This window comes from Equus przewalskii, chromosome 25, assembly GCF_037783145.1.
Source record: "Equus przewalskii isolate Varuska chromosome 25, EquPr2, whole genome shotgun sequence".
In the NCBI taxonomy this organism is placed as follows: Eukaryota; Metazoa; Chordata; class Mammalia; order Perissodactyla; family Equidae; genus Equus; species Equus przewalskii.
In genome coordinates, this window is record NC_091855.1 from 29,240,262 (window position 1) to 29,260,197 (window position 19,936).

Below are 19,936 nucleotides of genomic sequence, written 5' to 3' on the forward strand. Positions count from 1 at the left end.
GGACAGACTTATGAGGAATACATGGTGTCTTTAAAGGAATCTGGCGTTTAATTCTTTGACATTTAGAAAAAAAATTAAATACCTTTCACATTGTCTATAATAACGAGAAAAAAAAATTCCTGCTGATGAAAGAATAAAATATACAGCAGGGCAGTGGGTTAATCTCTGGACAGGCTTCTGGAGACCTGGCATCTACTACTGGCTGCTTCACTGGTTCTGTGACCTGGGACATGTGATGGGGGTGTGGAGAGCTCTTGGGTAAAATAATTTAGAAATGCTATAGGGGATAAAGGCTCTACAAATAGAGATATTTTTAATGTTAACTGCTTGACTTTCTACCACCTCTGATCTATAATCCATATTCTTGTATCTGTTGTGCTTAAAAATTGAACTTTATACCATTTACAAAGAATTTAAGTGAAAAGAAGAGGAAACTCCACTGCATAAACATGAAAATACAGCAGAATCCCTAGAAATCAAAACAAATACAGAATCCAAGATCAGAACAATTCAGATCTTTCTGTAGTTTGATGTTGTGCTTGTGAGTTACTAAACATCTCTTTAAAACACCAAGGAAAATGGGAAGGCCTTTAAAAATCAAGCTCTTAATGATTTCTTCAGTGACAAGAACCCCACCACCTTTGTCAACCTACAACACAGACTAGTGATCTCCAATGGCACTTGAGTTTTTAGAAAGGAGAATTTAACTCCTGCCCCTGTACTACTGATAAAGAGTAAAAATCAAATGCTAATAAACTTACTTACACTCATGGTATATGACTTCCTAGCCTGTTTACAAAATATTGTACCAATGGAAACGTTCAAAGGCGAGAGAGAGCAACAGAGAAAGAGTCACTATCTATAAGGAACTCTCTCTTTAAATTTTATTTTCATGTTTTAGTGTTAATTTTATCTTGCAAAAATGTTTCAAGTGGAGAAAGGGTAAACCTGAAACCCAAGCTGTTCCAACTGAGTAAACAAATGAGACGACTAAATGCAGAGAACTCAAGTACTAACATAATCCAACAATAAGATTAAAAAAAGAAAAGAATCACTTGAAAACCTTGAAAAAGTTACTTCTATTAGCTTAGTGGGAGAACTACGGGAGAAAATTGGCCAACAGCAATTTATGTGAATTTTTTAATGATGCAGTGAGAAGATAAGCTAAGAATTCTCTAGATTGAGGAAGTTTATTTCTTGAGTAGCTCAAAATTTGGTAACAAAGAGTGATTGATACCTGAAAATATTGTTCAGAGCAATTGTGCAGAAACTAAGCAGTTCTGTCTCTTTGAAGCTCTGGGACATTATGTAAAACTAGGTTACCAGAAAAGCAAGAAATAGCAGCACAAGTAAAATCTATGGCTTAAGGTTATACGGAGTAAAATATAGATCACGTTAAATTATGTTCTGTAAAACACAATAATTATATACATAATGACAATTTATTCTTATTTTGAGCTTTGAAATAACTCATTTATCATTTATATATCTACCCTAAAATATAGTTTTAGTTTTCCATATTGATAGAAGAGAAACTGAGGCTTCACATAGTTAAGCGATTTCCCTGATAAAGTGGTGGAGACTTGAGGTACCAAGTTCAAGTTCAGGACTCTTGTAGCTGCACAAAGCTTAACTGATAAGGATAATTGTTTTTCATACTAAGAATCAGTCTCGAAAACTGTCTCTGACTTTCTAAAAGATTCAGTTTTATTTTTCTAATATATCTATAGACAGTAGAAAGTGTACAGACGTGTGTGTGTGTGTATAGAGATATATATACAGTGTAGTGGCAAGTTTTATACATATTCAGAATCTTATATCCTCATTCACTTAAGTGTGTTTTCTCAGATTAAAACAGCACCTACCTCTTCATCAGAACTATAATAGACATAGAAGGCTCAAGAACATTTTTTACAGTGGTAGCTTCCAGGTTTGAATAAGTCCCTGGATAGATCTTTCATCTCTTCTTAAAATGGCTTACATCTTTATATCACCCCTATACCCTTTCTAAAAAGGCACTTCCCTCGCTGATTTTTCCCCAATGCTGTTGGAGAATGCTTGCTTCAAGTTTCTGCCAGCTTCCCTTTGGAATAGAGAGCAACTGCTTAACAAATGGCAGGTTTATGTAAGAGGAAATCTCCATGGTTTAACATGCTTTGGTTTCCTGTCAGTATGTACCTTCTCTTTTTGTTCACGCATAATCATCTTGTAACCCTCATGGAAAGGCAAAGAAACTAAAGCTTGGGGAAATGGATATTCAAGCAGTTACTTCCACATTGATTTTTTAATTTTTGGCCCAAAGTGCTTTCCACGAGACAGGGGACTCCAGTTGGTACCTGGGGCTGCTGTATGCAGAAGGTTGGAAATAAAAATAATACCGCAAAAGTCCCCTGTCAAATCAGTCCATTGTCACAAGAACATCTTCATCACTGGATGAAGTCTTCCCTCTTGAGAGAATCTCTTTCAGGGCACTAAAGTACCTTGCATACACCTAAATTGTTATATTTACCTAAAGAGTGTGTAATTATTTGTCTATGTGTCTCCACTAGACTGAGAGTTTTGACATATAGGGACTGAGTCTATTCATCAAAGGTCAGCTACATGTTTTGTGTTTCCTACAAAAGTTTGTTAGACGAATAGATGAACCATATACTGTAGTTTCAAAAGTAGAAGGGTGTGCATTTCAGTGTCGTGCACTTCAGTGTCGCACATTCACATGAATCCAGCCACGCTCACAAAAAGGGTGTTACACGTTAGAAGTATTTCTTACTCATGAGACAAATGAAAAGCCACTTCTCCACAGTGTGTTAACCATGTTAACCATGGATTTCCTTACAGTAGTGCTCATCTTAGAAGAAAGGATGCATTTCTCTCTACCTGCTAGAGGAGCTTATTCTTGAAGTCATTAAGCATGTTTGAGCATTTACCAGGAGAGTAGAAAAGTAAGATCAACTCAATTCTTTGAGACAGTTAGATTTAGCCCAGAGACAAACATGTAGATAGCAAACGCCACTTTAAAGGAGAAAGAAATGAGCACCATACTGGTGGAAAACCATGAAAGGGAGAGGGATAAGAGGTCATGGATGTCATCTTTTCATAGGGAAGTTGGAATTCTGAACCAACCATATGTGGCAATGGGGACCGGAAAAGAAGGAGACATTTCAGAAAAGAATCAACAGGATTTTAGGAATGACTGGGTTTGGGGATTGTAAAACACAGGGTAGTTGAAGATGGCTTCAAACATGTAACCAAAAAGAGATTGTTGAGCACATTCCTAAGAATACAGAATACAGCAGGAATTTCCTAGGAGATTATTTCTAAGTGAATTCGATATTTGGAGTGTTTACGAGTCACACTAAATGCTTATTTTGCTCATGTAAATGTTCCAAATTCATAAGGTGGGCTAGACTTAGTGACTTACTTCCAAAGGATGGAGTATTGAAAAGGACAAATAACTTTACAGTGGAGAAACCTGGCACACAACATCTTAGTGACGATGTTATCATCAGTGACATCATGCTGATATCATGTACCACCTGATATGATGTGATGAGAACAGCACTCCATCTCCGTGGTAGTCTTTCCTCAAACCCACAACTAGAGTCTAATCATGAGAAAACATCAAACTCAAACTGAGGGACATTCTACAAAATACCTGACCATTATCCCTTAAAATTTTTAGGGTCACAAAGAACAAGGAAAGCCTGAGGAACCATCCCAGAGCACAGGAGACACAATGACTAAAGGCAATATGGCATCCTAGCTGGGATCCTGAAACAGAAAAAGCACATCAGTGGAAAAACTGATGAAATATGAATAAAGTCTGGAGTTTAGTTAACAGCAACGTAGCAGTGTTGATTTCTTCCTTTTGATAAATGTTCCAAGGTAACAGAAGATGATAACACTAGGGGAAACTGACTATGTTTAGATTGATGTAATTTTCCTATGTTTTGAGGGCTGGGACCGTGTGATGTAATGATACTATTGCTAGAAAAAACAACTGAAATTTCTAAAGCACTTTTGTGTATACTGACGTGATTTGACAGTATTATGAGGGTAGGAGAACAGGTACTTTTACGTCCATTTTATATATGAGTAAACAGTGGCTCGGAGCTGAACTTACCCAAGATGAAAATCTTCAGTGCCTGGGGCTTAAACCGTGATCTTATGAAGCAAACCTTGAGTTATTTTTACTTTCACCAAAGATTAGAAAGACAGGCCATCGTACACGTGCACGTATAGAGGAAGAAGGTACAAGAAACATGGAGAGAAGGCACTGAAGGATTTGAGATGGCAGTCAAATTTCAATTGAAGTGAAAATTCCATTCAGAATTGAAGTCTTAAGAATAACTAATAAGCTGGATTTTGTTTTTTGAAGCTCAGAGATTTTCTTTTTGTTTCTCTACTTCTCCACCCTTAGGTGTCAGTGATAGTTTCTCAATAAAAATAAAGTAACCTAATTATCACAGTTTTGTGAGTCTGCAAAATTATTACACTCTGGAGCCCCTGAACCACATTTACTATTCGTTTGCTTCCTCTGGCCCCATGATCACACATTTCTAAAACTGACTCATAGGTCATGTGGATAAGAAATTTGTTACAGCGATTCTGTTCATATATCTTCCATATTTAGTTTTCCTTGCCCTGATTACAATAATCACACCAATAGTCTTTAAAGGGAGAGCATCCTAATGATATTGTTTTATTATAATTTAGAAACAGCAAGAATCTAAAATACAAATTCGGTACATCTGCAACCAGCCCCCTCCCTTTTTGAATCTTATTCATTTTCCAGCAGCATAAATCAGAAAGCAAAACCTGTAGTGTTCCATTTTGTCTTTAACCAAAAATATATTCTTAAAATACATTCTCAAAAATATATTCTTAAAGATGAAATAATTATACTGTTATCTCAGATCAAGGTTTCAAAGGAGGAACCCATGTACACTTACACGAAGATGGATGTGTAAAAGCAGGTAGATGAGTATTTGTCCTAAAAATGTGATCTTTCGTATTGATTCCGCAGCCTGGCGAGCTATCCCTGTGCTTTGCTGCCACCTTGGCAAACTAGAAGGATTTACAACGGAATTCTGCACCGGCGGGCGGAAACGGCTCTCCCGCTGCCTCAAGGGTTGGCCTGGCTCGAGGAGGCGTTTGAAATGGCTATTACAGGTTCCCATTGGCTTCGGTATGTTGCCTAGAGAAATTAGAACATCTACCCAGTGGAGAAACACATTGTCTCTTTTTAAAAATAACTCAGTTTCCGCAAGATCCACGTGTTACCCTCTGAATGATTTTTAAAGGCTCGGTATTTCTTTCTTTCTTTAGTCGGGAATGGAGCTGGAGAAAGAAGGCATCAGTTGAAGATGTCTGAATTTGCGCTCTGGGCGACGTTCTGGCTCACTTGGGTGTGACGGTGACAGCAGAGGCGCTCTGCTATCAATTTTCTCTTGTCTAAGCTTCCATTCGGCGTCCACGAGGACTCACCTCTAACTCCAGTTAACTTCTTGGGAGTCTAGAGCGCTTAGTCACAGCCGTTTACAAAACGCGAAGCATCTGGGTGGCCAAGGTGGAGAGTCCCGTACTCTCTATTTTTATTTATTTATTTTTTACCACTTCCAGAGGAGTTGGAGAAATACTGCCGATCAAAATCTAGGTTCTTAAAGCTGACCTGCTGCTTTCAACGTTGGGACTCAGATATATTTTCTGCACCGTCATTTTTGTTTGTATTTCTCCTTTTTATTCCATTCTAAGGCTCAATCGCTGTCTCTCTCCACCCTTCCATCTCCCCATTCACATCTCAAAATCCCTCAAGCCCGCCCTTCCCCCATCTTCCGGCGTCTTAGTCTTATTTGAATATGCGGTCCTTTGGTTTATGCGGGCCTTGGGTGGGTGGATGGGAGGCAGCTCGTGGTTTCATTTAAATTGGGCGTGGGTAGGTGGGTACCTTCCACAAGTCGTCTCGCCCACGCAAAACAGTTAAAAGCTACAGTCAGAACGAGCGGAGAGTCCACATCTTCAAAGCACCGCTAGAAAAGGAAATAATACGGGTGCCAGGGAGAGGGCAGAAATAGAGGAATAAAACCCAACTTCGCGGGCAACTTCGATAAATCTGGTAACTGGCGGCAAAAAATAGATTCCGAGGGCTGAGTCTGGTCCGGATGAAACGCTACGACTCCTTCCCATGTCGGAGTCTGGGGTTGGAAGCCTGCCACTGGCGTCTTGCCACGCGAGTGCCCCCAGACAGCAACACACCCACTGGAAACGCACGTGAACAAAGCTCTCGCCCCAGGAGCCGCCGCCTGCGGTTTCCTAGTCGATTCCGGCTTCTCCAGACAGCGCAGGGCGCACACAGGGTTAAGTTAGCTCCCTCCCTGGTAGGAGGGAGAGGAGGGGGAGGGGAAAAGCAACATACTGTCTCAGGCTGGGTACCTTGTAGTTAGTTGTACGTTCGAACCCTGTGGTCGTCACTTGCGAGTTTGCATCTTCCATAGCCACCGCAGAGGTACCAGAGCGCGGAGATAACATCAGCGGCCGCAATCTCCGCTCCAAGGCGCCGCGCTGCTCCTCCCGGGGTGCGTCTCTGGCCCTAGGTCCCGGGTGTCAAGTAGCGGCGAGGCGGCAGCTCTGCGCCCGCCGCCGTGTCCACCCAGCCCCGGGACCAGGTTGGCAGTTCTCAACGATGGGCAGGAGGGACCTTGGCGGAGACCCCTAAAACAATACCATGCCCCGGGAGCCCGGCTGCTGCCGCGCCAGCTTCTTCCCTTTCCACCTCCCCGACCCTGTCGGATTCGGATGAGCTCACTGCGAGGAGACGCGACCGCCAGGTAAAGGCGCTGAGGTGCCAGGTGGAGTTTCCAGTAGCCGCCCCGGCTGCCGCTACGCGGGGACCACGCGGTCTCTTTGAGGGGGGGCATTGTTTCTTTGAAACGGTGGGAGGTGGTCATCGGGGTGGGATGTTTTAGGCTTTTATCTTTATCCAGAGAGAGAATAAGCTGCTTAACTCTCTCCTGACTTTAGGGAGGTCTATTTGCAAGTCGAATTCACCTCCTCTAAAGAGTTTTGTAACTGAACTCTGGGTCAAAACGCAAATTTGTTAGCTTGCTGGGAGCGTGGATTCTAAATTGGGGTTTCTAGAGCCACTAAGCTTGCCGGAGTCCACCTTCTCATTTCCCCAGAATGGATCTGTTAACTTCTAGGAGTAACACCCTCCTACTCCCCCACCTCCGCGCCCGCTCCATCTGCTGTTAATGTCACCAGCGTTATTAGCCGGCGGTTGTCTGTCAAGCCACCAGCGCGCCCCCTGCCCGCAATCCCGGATGGATTAGTGGCTAAGAAGATGCATAGGGTGCTAGTTCGTTTTCCTTCCAGTTGGGGAGGGGGTTGCTTTTCCCAAAATCAAGTCTTTCTCCAGCCCGGCTGATCTTCAGTGGCCCGGCACTGAGCTCAGGGCGGCGCGTCTGCTGGGCGCGACAGTCAGGGCCAAGGCGCGGGGAGCACTCAAGGCTGAACTGGGATTGTGTTCCCTGCGTCGCATGCGTGGGACGCGGACAGGGGGCGGATAACGCGCCCCAGGCTCTGAGCGCAGCGGCTGGGCGACAGCGAGGAGGGCGGGAGCAGAGCCTCGCCAGCTGCCAGCGCGTCCCCGCCAGGGCTGGGAGCCGCCGGGAAGGATCCCTCCGCTGCGTTGACCAGTCCTGGGCTCGTTTCCGCGCTTTCAGAGCCGGCGCGATCACTTCTTATTTGTAATCAGGCCCAAGATCAAGGTTGCCAGCTGAGGTCGGGGCACTAAACAGGGAAAAGAAGTATGGGGAAAAGGGTGATTGGGGCAAGCTGTACCCACACTTGATACCCAGGAAACTCCTGAAGCGCGTGGGACTGTGGCCAGCGGCAGCTGCTGGTGGAGGCGGAGGTCACCGCTGCTGTCGTCGCTGGCGCTTTGCTCCTGGAAGCTCCCAGCAAGATGGCACTCACTGTCTGTCCTAGTCTAATTAACTCCCCCAGCCATGCCCCCTCCTCCACCGGGTATTTATTAGTTGCACACTGAGTTTGGGGAGTAGAGGAGCTAATGTAAATATAAGTGTCGGCATTTTTCTAGCCATCTTTGAATAAAGCAACAGGGCCAGCGACCTGCGCGCACGAAGCTGGGTCGTGTGTGCTTCTGTGTGAGCGCGTGTGCCAGCCAGAGTGGGTCTCGGGCGTGCGTCTGGGTGGGTCCGTGCGTGGCTTGTGCTTGGGAGGTAAACCTGGCGTTTCTCCAAGTTGTCTTAACATGATTTAGGCGCTCAAATACGTGAAGGCGGTAGACACAACAGGGATGCGAAGGAAGTAAAAACAATTGGGAAAGTGGTGCCAAGTGACTCAGGCTTTGAATTGAGGACAGGGAAATCGTCCCGAGCCGGTCGTGGCCACCGCCCCTGCGCAAGTCTGCTGCGATAGCCGAGCGGATCCGTAGGGAGTTGGTCCTGAGCTAGCTTCAAGCTCGCCGGTTGCGTCTCGCGTGGGCCCACCGACGGCGCGTCTCAGCGCAGCCCGGCGCTTGGCGCGAGCTCGCTCTCCCTGTTCTGTTCAGTTTCAGCCTCTCTACAGACTTGTTAAAACATGACAGCAACTTACTGGAGGCAGGAGGAGCCGCAATGAAATGCGAGAAAACCAGAACCTTTTTTTTTTTCCTCCCAAGAAAGAGACGTGCACCTGGTTTTCTTAACATTACACTTTAACCTTTGCAAAGAGATTGCGAAGTGGAAAGGTTGCCTGTGTACAAATGAAGCTTCTTTGGCTGTCAAGCCTGTTTCCTAAATCTTTGAGGCTGGATTTGGCTGTCCGCTGTAATCTATGGAGAAACTGAACAATGCGTTTTCCAGTGGCCAGGGTGAAGGGAGAAAACGGGATGTTTAAAATAATCATATTAAACTTTGGATTATTTTCTCAATTAAAGTTATTTAAGAAAGTCCTGGATCAGGGAACTAGTGATGGGTTGGGGGCAAGTCACCAAGGTTGCCTGCATTTGAAATAACGCCATCTTGGTTGAGAGACTTGTTATATTTTTCCTCCCTAATCTCATGTTTCGATCATTTCTCAGCGTCTAAGTACTAGATCCTCTGGCTTGGAAGTACAACACCGGTGGGCAGGGGAGAAATCGACTTTCAGCGCTCAGATGGGGGCATTATCCCTAAGAGTTGGGGAGTGAGATGGTACACGGTAAAGAGAGGAGAAGGCGTGCCTGTCAGGGTGACATCCGTGCTGCTGTTAGCCCCGGCGCTGTGCAACTCTCTTCAGGGAGGATAGGGTTAAAAACCTAGTCTGACTTTGCCTCTTGGAAAGCTTTGGGTTGCAGCCGCGCCTCCCAAGCATTCTTTAAACCAGAAATGTGGGAGGGACTCTGAGAGCCAGAGAGGGAGGGAGGGAGAGAGAGAAAGAGGGCTCGAGGAGGGGAGCGCGCCAGAGCGCCAGGGACCGAGGGAGAGGAGGAGCGCGGGAGCGGCGGAGGCGATCCCGCGAATTCATTACTGTAAACATCTCCCGGGGGTGTCAGGAGGGGTGGGGGTGGGGGCCGCGGCGCCTACATTAGCCGGGCCGCGTCGGATTGAGGCAGCAGTGAGGTCGGAGCAGCCTCCGGACCCACGCCGGGCCAGCGCGGCACTTGGAGCAGCCCGGTCCTCGCCCCCGCGCAGCGCCCCTCGCCGGGCTCGGAGCGGTGGGCACTCAGGCGTCGGAGGCGCGCCTGCCTGGCTCTCCGGCCGTCCCCCAGGGTCCTCCGTCTCTGAGGAGCCCCGGCCCTAGGGGGCTACTTTCCGCAGCCTTCCCCGCTCGCCCTCCTTCTCTCGGGACACATTGGCTTGGCCGACGCGGAGAGGGGGAGGCAGAGGAGGAGAGGAAGCGGGGGCCGCGGCGGCCGGAGCCGAGAGAAAGTGGCATGCCCGAGCCCTGGAGGCGGAGGTGGCGGAGGACGGGGGAAGACGATGCCGCGGCTCACTAGGGGAGAAAAGCGAGAGCGAGCGAGGCGAGCGGGGCGCCCGGGCGCCGGCCGGCTGCGCGGAGGCGCGCGCCGCTCTGAGGCTCCGGCCTCCGCACCTCCGCGCCCCGACGCTGCGGGCGACAGGGCCGGGCTCCAGCAGCCGCCACCGTCGCCGCCACCCGGAGCACCGAGCAAAAGTTTGGATGGGGGGAGGACGCGGCGCTGAGCGGGATTACCACCAGGGCTGGAAGGAGACCTCGAGAACCTTCGCAGGTAACGCGCGCCCCTAATCGTCTCCTTCCAAGCCCCTCTGCTGGGTTCCTGCTCTCTCCTAGCGCCTTTCCTAACACTCGCCAGATTTGGGTGAAAGTAAGGAGGCGAAGTTCAAGATCTCAGGGATGGGTACCTAGCGCCGGGAGACCTATAGTCAAGCTAGAGGGGCCCGTAGCGCTTCTCTGCGCCCGGTGGGCAGCTGTGCGGTGAGGCGAATCGCCCCGGGCAATGGATGAGAGCCCTCGGCCCCAACTGGTGGCTCCTCTTGTAGCTTGTTGGATATTTAGAATGTGGATTGAGGGGCTTTTAGTATTCTTAAATCCAGGGACGTGATGCATGGATTTCACTCACTCCCACCCTCACCCTCTCCCCCTTTTTTAGCTTCTTTTGTAAGTGACAGGAGCCCACTCCCATTCGCCCACCCTGTTTAGCTGGTGCAGAAAATCAAATGGGCTGCGTGTGAAAATTTCAAGGAAAGGGGAGAAATCCTCCTTCTCCCTTTGACATCCCTGGAGCCTTTCCTCCCTCCCTCCATTCACCTTCTGGCGTCATAAAATAGGAACTTTAGAAGTCACATTTTGATTGAAGGGGGAGATGAAACTCGTTAACCATTGCTGACGTGAATTTGCAGTGATTATCCGCCCGTTTGTGTGTGTGTGTGTGTGTGTGTGTGCGCGTGTGTGTGTTGGTGGGGGTGGTTAGTGTTGCAGAGAGGCCGATTTTTCCTCGGTGGCCTGATGCATCCCGGTGGGGGGAGGAGTGAGTGGTCGCATGTGTGCACTGAGTCGGGGACGGCGAGAGAAGACCACCGTCACGTTTCCGGAACAGAAGCCTGACTTAGTCTAACTAACAAAATAGCTCCTGCCTTTTACTTCGAGAGCAAAAAAGATTCCACACCCAACTCCCCAATGTCCCCTTTCTCCCAGTCGAGTTTTGAGTTTCAAAGCAGCTCGATGCCTGCTATTGCTATCACCTTTATTATGATCATTATTTATTCACCTGAAAACTCATTGTGCCCTCTCTTGTAAATGGAAATCAGTCTCCAAGAGCTTTTGATTAATTTTAGTGGAGGGAATCTCTTGTAAAGCTTACAGTAAGCTTATCAAGTGCAAGGCACAAATCCGTGTAAATGCTTGTGCAGGAGTGCAAGGTGCTGATTAGATTTCTCTACATGCTGCATTTGCTATGCAAAGCCTCTTCTAAACCCGAGCTATTGCTCCCCACTCAGCTGGGAGGCTCTATAATCAGGGAGCTTTGGGGCATGTCCACTCACTCACAGGCTTATTGCTAAATTTATTATGTCTAACTTCTCTTACCCGAAAGCTAATATGAAGGCTAGCTTCCATATCGGGACCGATATTGTCTGTGGACTTAAGTGGTATGACCTTATTACATCTCCAGTAAAAGGATACCCCAAACATTTTGAGGTAAAGAGAATGCAGGTTGGCATTTGTCCAGGGATATATTTGGCTGTTGCAGTATGAATGTAAAATTTTAGGTCAGTATGGAAAGTGTTAGAACTGGACTTTTTTTTTTTTTATCACATAGCAACATGCGTCAGATACATAGGATCTATAGATCACCATATTAGAGGGTCATAAATCTTTGGGTAATATACATACTATGAAAAGTTGCTTGTTTCCCCACAATGTTGTTGCTCCCCACAATAAGACTAATCTTCCTCCCCTCCTTGAAAGTCCAAAACAGGATGGGGTTAAACCATTTAAGGATTTTTAATAATCACGCATGACAGTGCAACACTATACTGTCACATTGAGTTGCAAATACCTGTGACTGAAGGAGGTTGGAAGATGAAATTTCAAACATTAGTGCGTGTCTCTGCCAGTAGGTACAAGAAATTGTAAAAAGAATTGGGCTAGCTGTACTGTAGCAGGACCCATTACAAACCTAGCATGGAAGGAATGCTGGGTTGTTTTTTTATTTTTTTTAAAAAAGCCCAAATCTTAACACTTCAGTAGTTTCATTGCAGTTTTAGAAATTCCAGGGGATGCTTTTAACAGAAGAAAGTAGATTCCCAAATGACTCCATGCTGGGCTCCCTTAAGGTTCCTGAGGCAGTCATGGTTTTTCCTCTATGCCAGCTTTCAGATGAGGTGATCTTTTCCGAGTTTTACTTTGAGCGGCTGGATCTAATTTGAACCTTCTCTGATACCCCTTACATTTATATTCTGGCCTGCTGCAGAGTTTGATTTAGGATTTAGACGTATCTCCCTAAAGCAACCTTATATCATCCCAGTTTGAAGCTGTGGTTTCAAGAAAGGCTCAAATATGTACAAGTCCCGAAGTCTTATGCTGTAGAGACCCAGTGTGAACATCTGATCTAGTTTGACGTTTCAGCTTTGTACTCTGCAAGGAGGAGTTGCTGCTTCTGCCATCAGCAGTGTCTGAAGTTAAAAAACAGCAAGGCTGACCGAGGAGCAGCTCTTGGTTTTGCACTCTGTTTAGAAGATTCCAAAAAGGTCAAGGTGATGTAATTTTGTTTCTATTCAGGTCAGACCTGTCTGGATAATCATCTTTTAGTATCTTTAATTTCAATTCAAGTTCATTTTTCACTAGATTACTTTAATAACTTCGTGGTTTCTGCCACAGTGATTCAAATTCAGTCCATTAGTGACCTCTATCTGTGAGAAGTGAATACTCATTGTTTTTCTCTCTTCTCATCAGATTCTACAGATTACGTGTGTGGTGGCGGGGGGTGGGGGGGGGTATCTAACAGCTCTGTAGTTCGTTCTGAATATTTACATTTTCGAACTTGATTTTTCTAATATAGAGTTTAGTGTGGGTGATGATATTTAACAACAATAATAAAGATGTTACGGGCTAGTAGGCTACTAAGTGATTATTCCATATAGCACTGACAACATGACCAACGTAAATAAAACCCCTGACAATAAAAGGATTGTACAGTCAGGGAGACTAATGTTTTGAGACTGACAATGCTGCTGGATGTAAGTGAAGTTTTATTGCCCCCGAGTGCTTACATAACAAGGGAAACTTGAGCCAAGCTCAGAACATATATGTGGTATCTAGACTTCATAGTAGCATTGTGTGTATGTCTTTAAATTCACCGGTGCTTCTCCCGTGAACTTATGGTACAGATCAAGGACGAGGTGGGGTGTGAGAAGGGTGTCTGTAAACAGATGGTCTTATAAGGAGACTTTTAAAACTTGATTCCTAATCCAGCTTTATCTTCTGAGGGTTTCTGAATCGAAATTTCAATTTGAGTTGATTATCCTAAATGGTAATTGAAGACAAAGTTTACTGAATTTCTTAGGTGGGCGGATACCATTATCTGACATTTTCCAGATGGTTTTTCATGTAGTGATATTTGGGGATATGGAATTTTTAGGAGGTTTTCTTTCTTTTCCCTTGGGCGGGTTTTACACAAGAGACATTTTTGAAGACCAGTTATTATTATTATTAAAGTTAAACAACCGTTATAATACCCTAGCCAACTTTCTTACTTTTCCCCACCCTCCAAATTGCTTTACTTTTTTAACTTATATTTTTCTTCTAAAACTGCAGGTTGAAGATAGGAGTAAGACTATCAGTATCTTTTTACTCTTTCAGTAATGTGACCTCCAATTAAGTATCTGTTTATAATAAAACACACATACTCACATACACATCAAGAACCATTTTAAGACAGAGATTCTTTTCAAGGTTTCAAATGTGTTCCTTTTTAAAGAGCTATGACACAAATATTGTAATAAAAATATCCTGTGTTTCAATGAATACAGAGACTTATTTCAGTCGCATGGAACAGTAAAACACTGTATTAGCAAAATAATCAGTGGTATTTTCTGTACATGCTCAAAATCTGTTAGAACCTTCATGGCTTTTTTCCTTGGCGAATTTCGCATCTACTGGTCTTTTTGGTTTTCTTTGATTCCTTCTACTGTGGCTCTTTGAAGTGATTCAGAATTAAACAGTAGCTACTTTTTTAGGGAAATTCATCATGTTATGTTCAGGATTCCAGAAGAGTTAATGATGCAGAAAAAGTCCTGTAAAACATCTTTCTAAAAGAAGTCCTTCTCTTGCAGGCTTCCGACTTACTGGCCTCCTGTACCATTTGCAGTGAATTGGAACTCCGTTATTTATTTATTTTTCAAATACCACCTCTAACTTAATTTAATGTGGGATGTGATTCTGCAGAAGCATGCAGCGCCGTGTGTCCTGTGTCGCCTGAACAAAGCAGTGTCGTTTTTACGGATCTGTAGTAGGGGACGGTCAAAGAAAATATCCTTGTATAATTTGGGAAGTCAAAAAGCCGCATTCATGATTCTCACACACTGATCAGTTTTTCTGTGGATGCTTAATAAGGGCACACATTTTCTGGCAGTTTAGTGGTTCAAGACCTCAGCCATTTTTTGAAGCGTTCACAAACTAAATCTCGGGTGCTCCTACCCATTAAGCGCTCGTTAGAACTGAGCTGTCTTTCTCATTTTCTTCCCAGGTTGCTTTTAAAGGAACGTGCAAGAAACTTGGCAAAAGGTCCTCTGTTCCCCTCAGTTCACGGGTCATGTGTTATATTTCAGTTCTCTTTATTAGAGCTTTCAAGACGTAGATAAAAGAATCTTCCATCTGAACCTTTTAAGAACCTGAGGGCTTTTGGATTTCAACCCACTAAAAAATATCAGGTCTCAGAGTTCATAGATGCTATTAGGCCTCAGAACACTGAAACCTCCTTCAGCAGGGAGCAAAAGAACAATGGCTCCTAAAATTGGTTCACAAATATATTGTCCATTGAAGTCAACAGAGGTCATGTGGCCGAATGGAAAACATTAGCCTCATATGAGTCTGGAAATAGGTCCACATGCTGGTGTCACTCTTAGCCCCAGCTGCCTGTGGGCGTCACTTTCATGAAAATCCAGTGTCAAAATAGCCTCTGTGATAGTTTCCTTTCCCACTTTTCTCCAAAGCTTGGACTCAAATATTTTGAAGACAGAAATAATGCAAGGAATTGTAATATTCCTTATAGATATTAGATAAATAGGAGGACATTAGATAAGCATTTGCCATAAAGATTCCAGCAAATTCTGTTTAGGTCCTGAGGGATGAAATTGTATTTAAAACACATTGATACCTAACTAGCATTTATTCCCCTCCTCTCTTAAATTTTCTGAGTCTCACATAAAGGATTGCATTTGTTCCTCGCAACTGCCTCTATGAGTTGGTATGAGAAAGCCTTACTAGCTCAGCTTCTCATTGGCTAACTGGAGCCAGAAAGAAGTTGAAGGCTCCCGAAGGCTGCACAGAGTTCTCCTTTAAACCATTTGGCTTTATACAAAAGGATGAACATGACATTTTATTACATAGAAGTTGAATTCTCTAGATAGACTTTAGAAGTTTCCTTCTTTATGAAGCCATCCAAAAAGATCAGAGTTGATTTTTTTAATTAAAATAGTAAAAAACATTGCAATCATATATATATATTTAGATTTTGTTAAAAAGCCTTTCACTCTTTCTCCAACAGTAAATTGGATACAAGTTGGCCTGTTCTGAATGAGTATAATTTTATGATGTAGGTTTGTGATTTGGGACTTTACTGTGATGGGAAGTGAGCAATAGGGAGGTTATTTTGGAGGAAAGAAAGATGTATTTATATAAAGAAAACCTGCATTCTCGTGTCAGCATACTCCTTTCTACATTTATGACCTTGGACGAATTACTTAATCTCCTAGAGACTTAATTTCCTCTCTGCAGAGTTCAACAGGGTTGTTGTGGGGTCAGCTAAGATTAATGAGTGTGAAAATACCTTGATAATAATACAGTGTTATATTCCCATAAAGAGGCATTATTCAAATCGATACCATTTATCACTGCATGATTTTCATATCCTAGGATAGTTCTAGGTTTTATATAAATAAAATGGTAACCAAGACAGAGTTCCCTGTCTGCCAGGAGCTTTCCTTTTGTGGGTGCTATGGGATATCACCCAACCAGTAAAGTGTCTGGTGGCCCTCTGCATCACTTCTTCCCTTCATTCAATGGTGCATTATCTCCTTTTGTGAATTAGCTCTATTTTGATGCAAGTCCTTTTCAAGGATCAAGGGTAATTAGGGTGAGTTGAGTGTGAGGGCCTAACTTTCCTTCCTTGGCAGCTTGGCTTAGTGTTGGAAACTAAATTGATCGCAAATAGATTCCACTGAGGATCTTTTGGGAAGAAACCATCAATGTTCCCTAAGTAAGATTGTTTCTCTTTGGGGCTGGGTTTCCACTTTAGCCATCCAAGTTACCTTTTGCAAAAATGCAGTCCTTAATAGAATATATGATGATTTTCTAAAACTTTTGTTTTGCAAAATAAGGCAGGCTAGAGCAAAAGACTGTCTTTTCAGTAGTTTGGCAAACCTCCTGAGCCCATGACCAATCAATGGAAGGACCTGATTTATTATGACACTGACGTTATCTCCAGAGCTTGGCTTTGTTTTGACTTTGTTAGTGTCATAAACCCTTGTGGGACAGTTCTTTACAACTTGTTTCTCCACATTTTGTTCCATCGTATTTTTATAATTGTCGAACCTGAGACACTTTTAATTTTGAAGGTTCCAAGAGTGAGCATGTTTATTTTATTTTCCTAATTTATATACATGCAGGCCTTTGTAAAGGTTAATTTTTAATTGTTTTAGGGTTTCTTATTTGAAGTCTGCAGAAAACGCGTGCATATGTGAAGTGTGTACTCACAACACATTCGGTTAGATTGTGATCCTTGGTGGGAAGGAATATTTCTACCAGCAATTGAATGTATGGCAATCCGTATCTGACACTGTCATTTCACTTGCTGATTTGCTATTTGCCAAAGGTATGACATTTGGGTTGATTTTTATTTTTTTTAAAGTTGATAAGCATTTTAGTGGTCCATCGTAAAGTATCTGGCCAGAGAATTGTATTTTAACATGACCAATTACTTTCATAGTTTGGCAGAATTAATCTGAATACCTTTTGTTCTGGCAGTGCTGAATGAAATAATAATAGTACTTAAAGAGGGAAAAGGTTTAGTACTACTTGGAAGAGTTCTGCTATAAAACAAGAACAATCTGTAGGTATATGTGTGGCGAGACAGAATGTGTTTGTGTGCATCTTTGAAATGCGCAAACTAATCTAAGTCTTAGATACTATGAGGAGGCAGTACTGTTACATCCTTAAGCTAGATGGTGCTGATTTAGCTCATATGTCCCCAATATAATAGAATAATGAGATAACCCAAGTTATTTTTAATTGGATATTTTCTTTTCCTAAAATGTCCCAGGGAATCTCTAAATAAAGAAAAGCACAGACTGCAATGGGGGAATATATTTTTGTGTGAATGGGTTGGTCCTCATGAAGGAGATATTATTCTCGTAGAGGCGGAAGTTATACACCAGGTAATGAAGAAAGCTTTCTCATTCATTCAGGAAATGGTTTTACTACTTACCATGTAGCAGGCATGGAGTAAGACTGGAGAGGCAAATGTAGGTCATGCAGGATCCCTCCTCTGAGGCTTCCCAGGCTGGTGAAGAGCATGGGAGACACAAGAACGTAATTGCATGGCAGTTTCATACACGGTTGAAGACTGCACAGGCAACCCTCGTAAGTGTGAAGAGAATGCATTATGTTAATGAAAAGAACTTTACGTCTGGAGAAGGATAGTCTCAAGTTCTAATGCTGGCTCTGTCACTTGTTAATTGTGTAAACTTGGGCAAATTTTTAAATGTCTTTTAGTCTTCATCTCAAGTCTAAAATGGGAGGAAATACTTTCTACGCACAGAACTATTCTTCGGACGATTGAGATAATTCAGTAAACTGTCTACCTGTCTGGCACACAATAGAGATTTAATAAATGCTGACTGCAGATCCTTCTCCTCCAAAATGATAATGATTCCATTATGTTACGCTCCCCTTCTACAAATATTTTTGCCATTTCTCTGGATTGTCAAAGAAGGCTTTTGACCTCTTGAACCTATTCACTAAAGGGATGTAGTCTCTTCTGCAAAATAAAATTTCATTAGTTATGCATGTAACAGAACATGAAAAGGACAGCAAAGGAAATGAGCACTTCACGAAGTGGCAGAATGAGCTCATAGCTAGTAGTGTAGAGTGTAGAGTGATGGTGTGAGAGGGCCAGAGAGAAGCGAGGAAGGACAGCACTGAGGACTTGTCTCAGTTTGGGGAATCAGAAAGCGACGGCAGCTTGGGCCCTGCTGAACTGTAGTCTTTTTGTTCACTGAAAGCAAAGCCTTTGGCATTTGAGGGGTGCTTTTTCATGCACCCCCACTCACCTCCATGCATCTGTCACTCAGGGTGACCAGTACCTGCATCTTGCAACAAGTCCCAGTCTAGACAACGACACTAGGCACCTTGAGCTGTGATTGTCTTGTCTTTGCCAATGTACAGAGATGTTTTTATCAGAATGGATTTTAAACACTTGCTTCATACGATTCATCTCACACATGACTCTTGGCAGAGTCATGAAAATACTTTATTATAGAAGATTAACCTGTAAATTATTGTTATATTTATGTCATGCTTATTCTGTACTTATAGAATGATTATACCTTGCTTGTATAATGCTAGATGTTAGAATTAGAATGATGCTTTTGGGTTATCAGTTCATGGTGGAAATAGTTCTTTCAGAAAGTTATTTTCAATTAATTCAAGTAAGGGAGCTTCTTACTGCTTCTATGGCAGATACTTCTGAATGAACACAGGGCTCAGAGGCACTGGTCGAAATACACAATGCTGAGGTTATTTTTCATTTATTGTTACAATAGCATGTATGCACAGTATAATTTTTGCATTCTACTCAACAATTGAGATTTGGTTCTTTTTCATTGTTGTTGACACAATGAATCTGTAAATTTATTGATGCGGGAAATTTAAGAAGATGTTAGGCACCACTGAGACCTCCAAGTCTGGAAACACGGAACCTTTTCCTGTTACGATCACATAATATATGATGTAATGTATACACATAAAATGAGTCAAATTGGAGCAAAGAGAAGCAGGCACTAGAGTATATTTTTTAAGCTGGTAACATCTTGGTAAGTAGCTTCTGAACCAATATTCCACCCAACAGAAAACAATAAGACCTTGTTTTGCTACTTTAGAACATCTAAGAGAGATTAAAATTCTTTGGGAAATTGTTTAAAACAGTTTTTTTACCCAAATAGATAAGGAACAAGTCCAATAGTGCTGACGGCAATGGAATTTAAAACTCAATTCTAATAATGTCTGAGTCTTGAAGGAATGCAAGGCAGACATCCGTTCAAGTCATGAGCTTGTCACTGGGGATTTGACAAAGGTTGATTCCTTCCTGTGTGCCAGGCACCATGCTAAGATTTGTGCTAGACAATTGGGACGCTCTTTCAATGAAGACCTCGTCCCTGCCTGCCAAGAAATCTGATGGGTTGGCCTAGAGTCGCCCTTTCCCAAACTTGACCCATCCGTCTGAATTAACTGAAGAAATAGGTTAAAAATACAGGTTCTCAGGCTGCAGGCCTCGAGATTCTGATTTATTAAGCCTGTGATGAAACCTGCCAATGTGGAGGCACAAAACTCCCAGGATTAGAGATCACTGACTTAGATAGTTTTTAGAACTTTTTCCGACCCAGAGACTCGATGGTTTCATAATCACCTGATTTATAGTCATTTGTAAATTGATGAGAACATTTTTTCTGTGTATTTTGTCACATAGGAAACATTGCTG

At 43.4% G+C, this 19,936-nt stretch overlaps 1 protein-coding gene across 3 annotated transcripts in view; it reads left to right on the forward strand.

Moving 5' to 3' along the window:
• The first annotated feature begins 4,751 nt into the window (after positions 1 to 4,751).
• The window catches only part of FLRT2 (fibronectin leucine rich transmembrane protein 2), a 96,387-nt gene continuing 81,202 nt past the window's right edge, over positions 4,752 to 19,936 (forward strand). Inside the window, exon 1 of one of the 3 annotated variants that reach the window (XM_008520792.2) lies at positions 4,752 to 6,827. The gene's annotated coding sequence lies outside the window, so the exon portion shown is untranslated. Of the gene's footprint in view, positions 6,828 to 9,359; positions 10,232 to 19,936 lie in introns of those variants that run through there. The other 2 variants (XM_008520791.2, XM_008520793.2) reach the window with 2 other exon arrangements.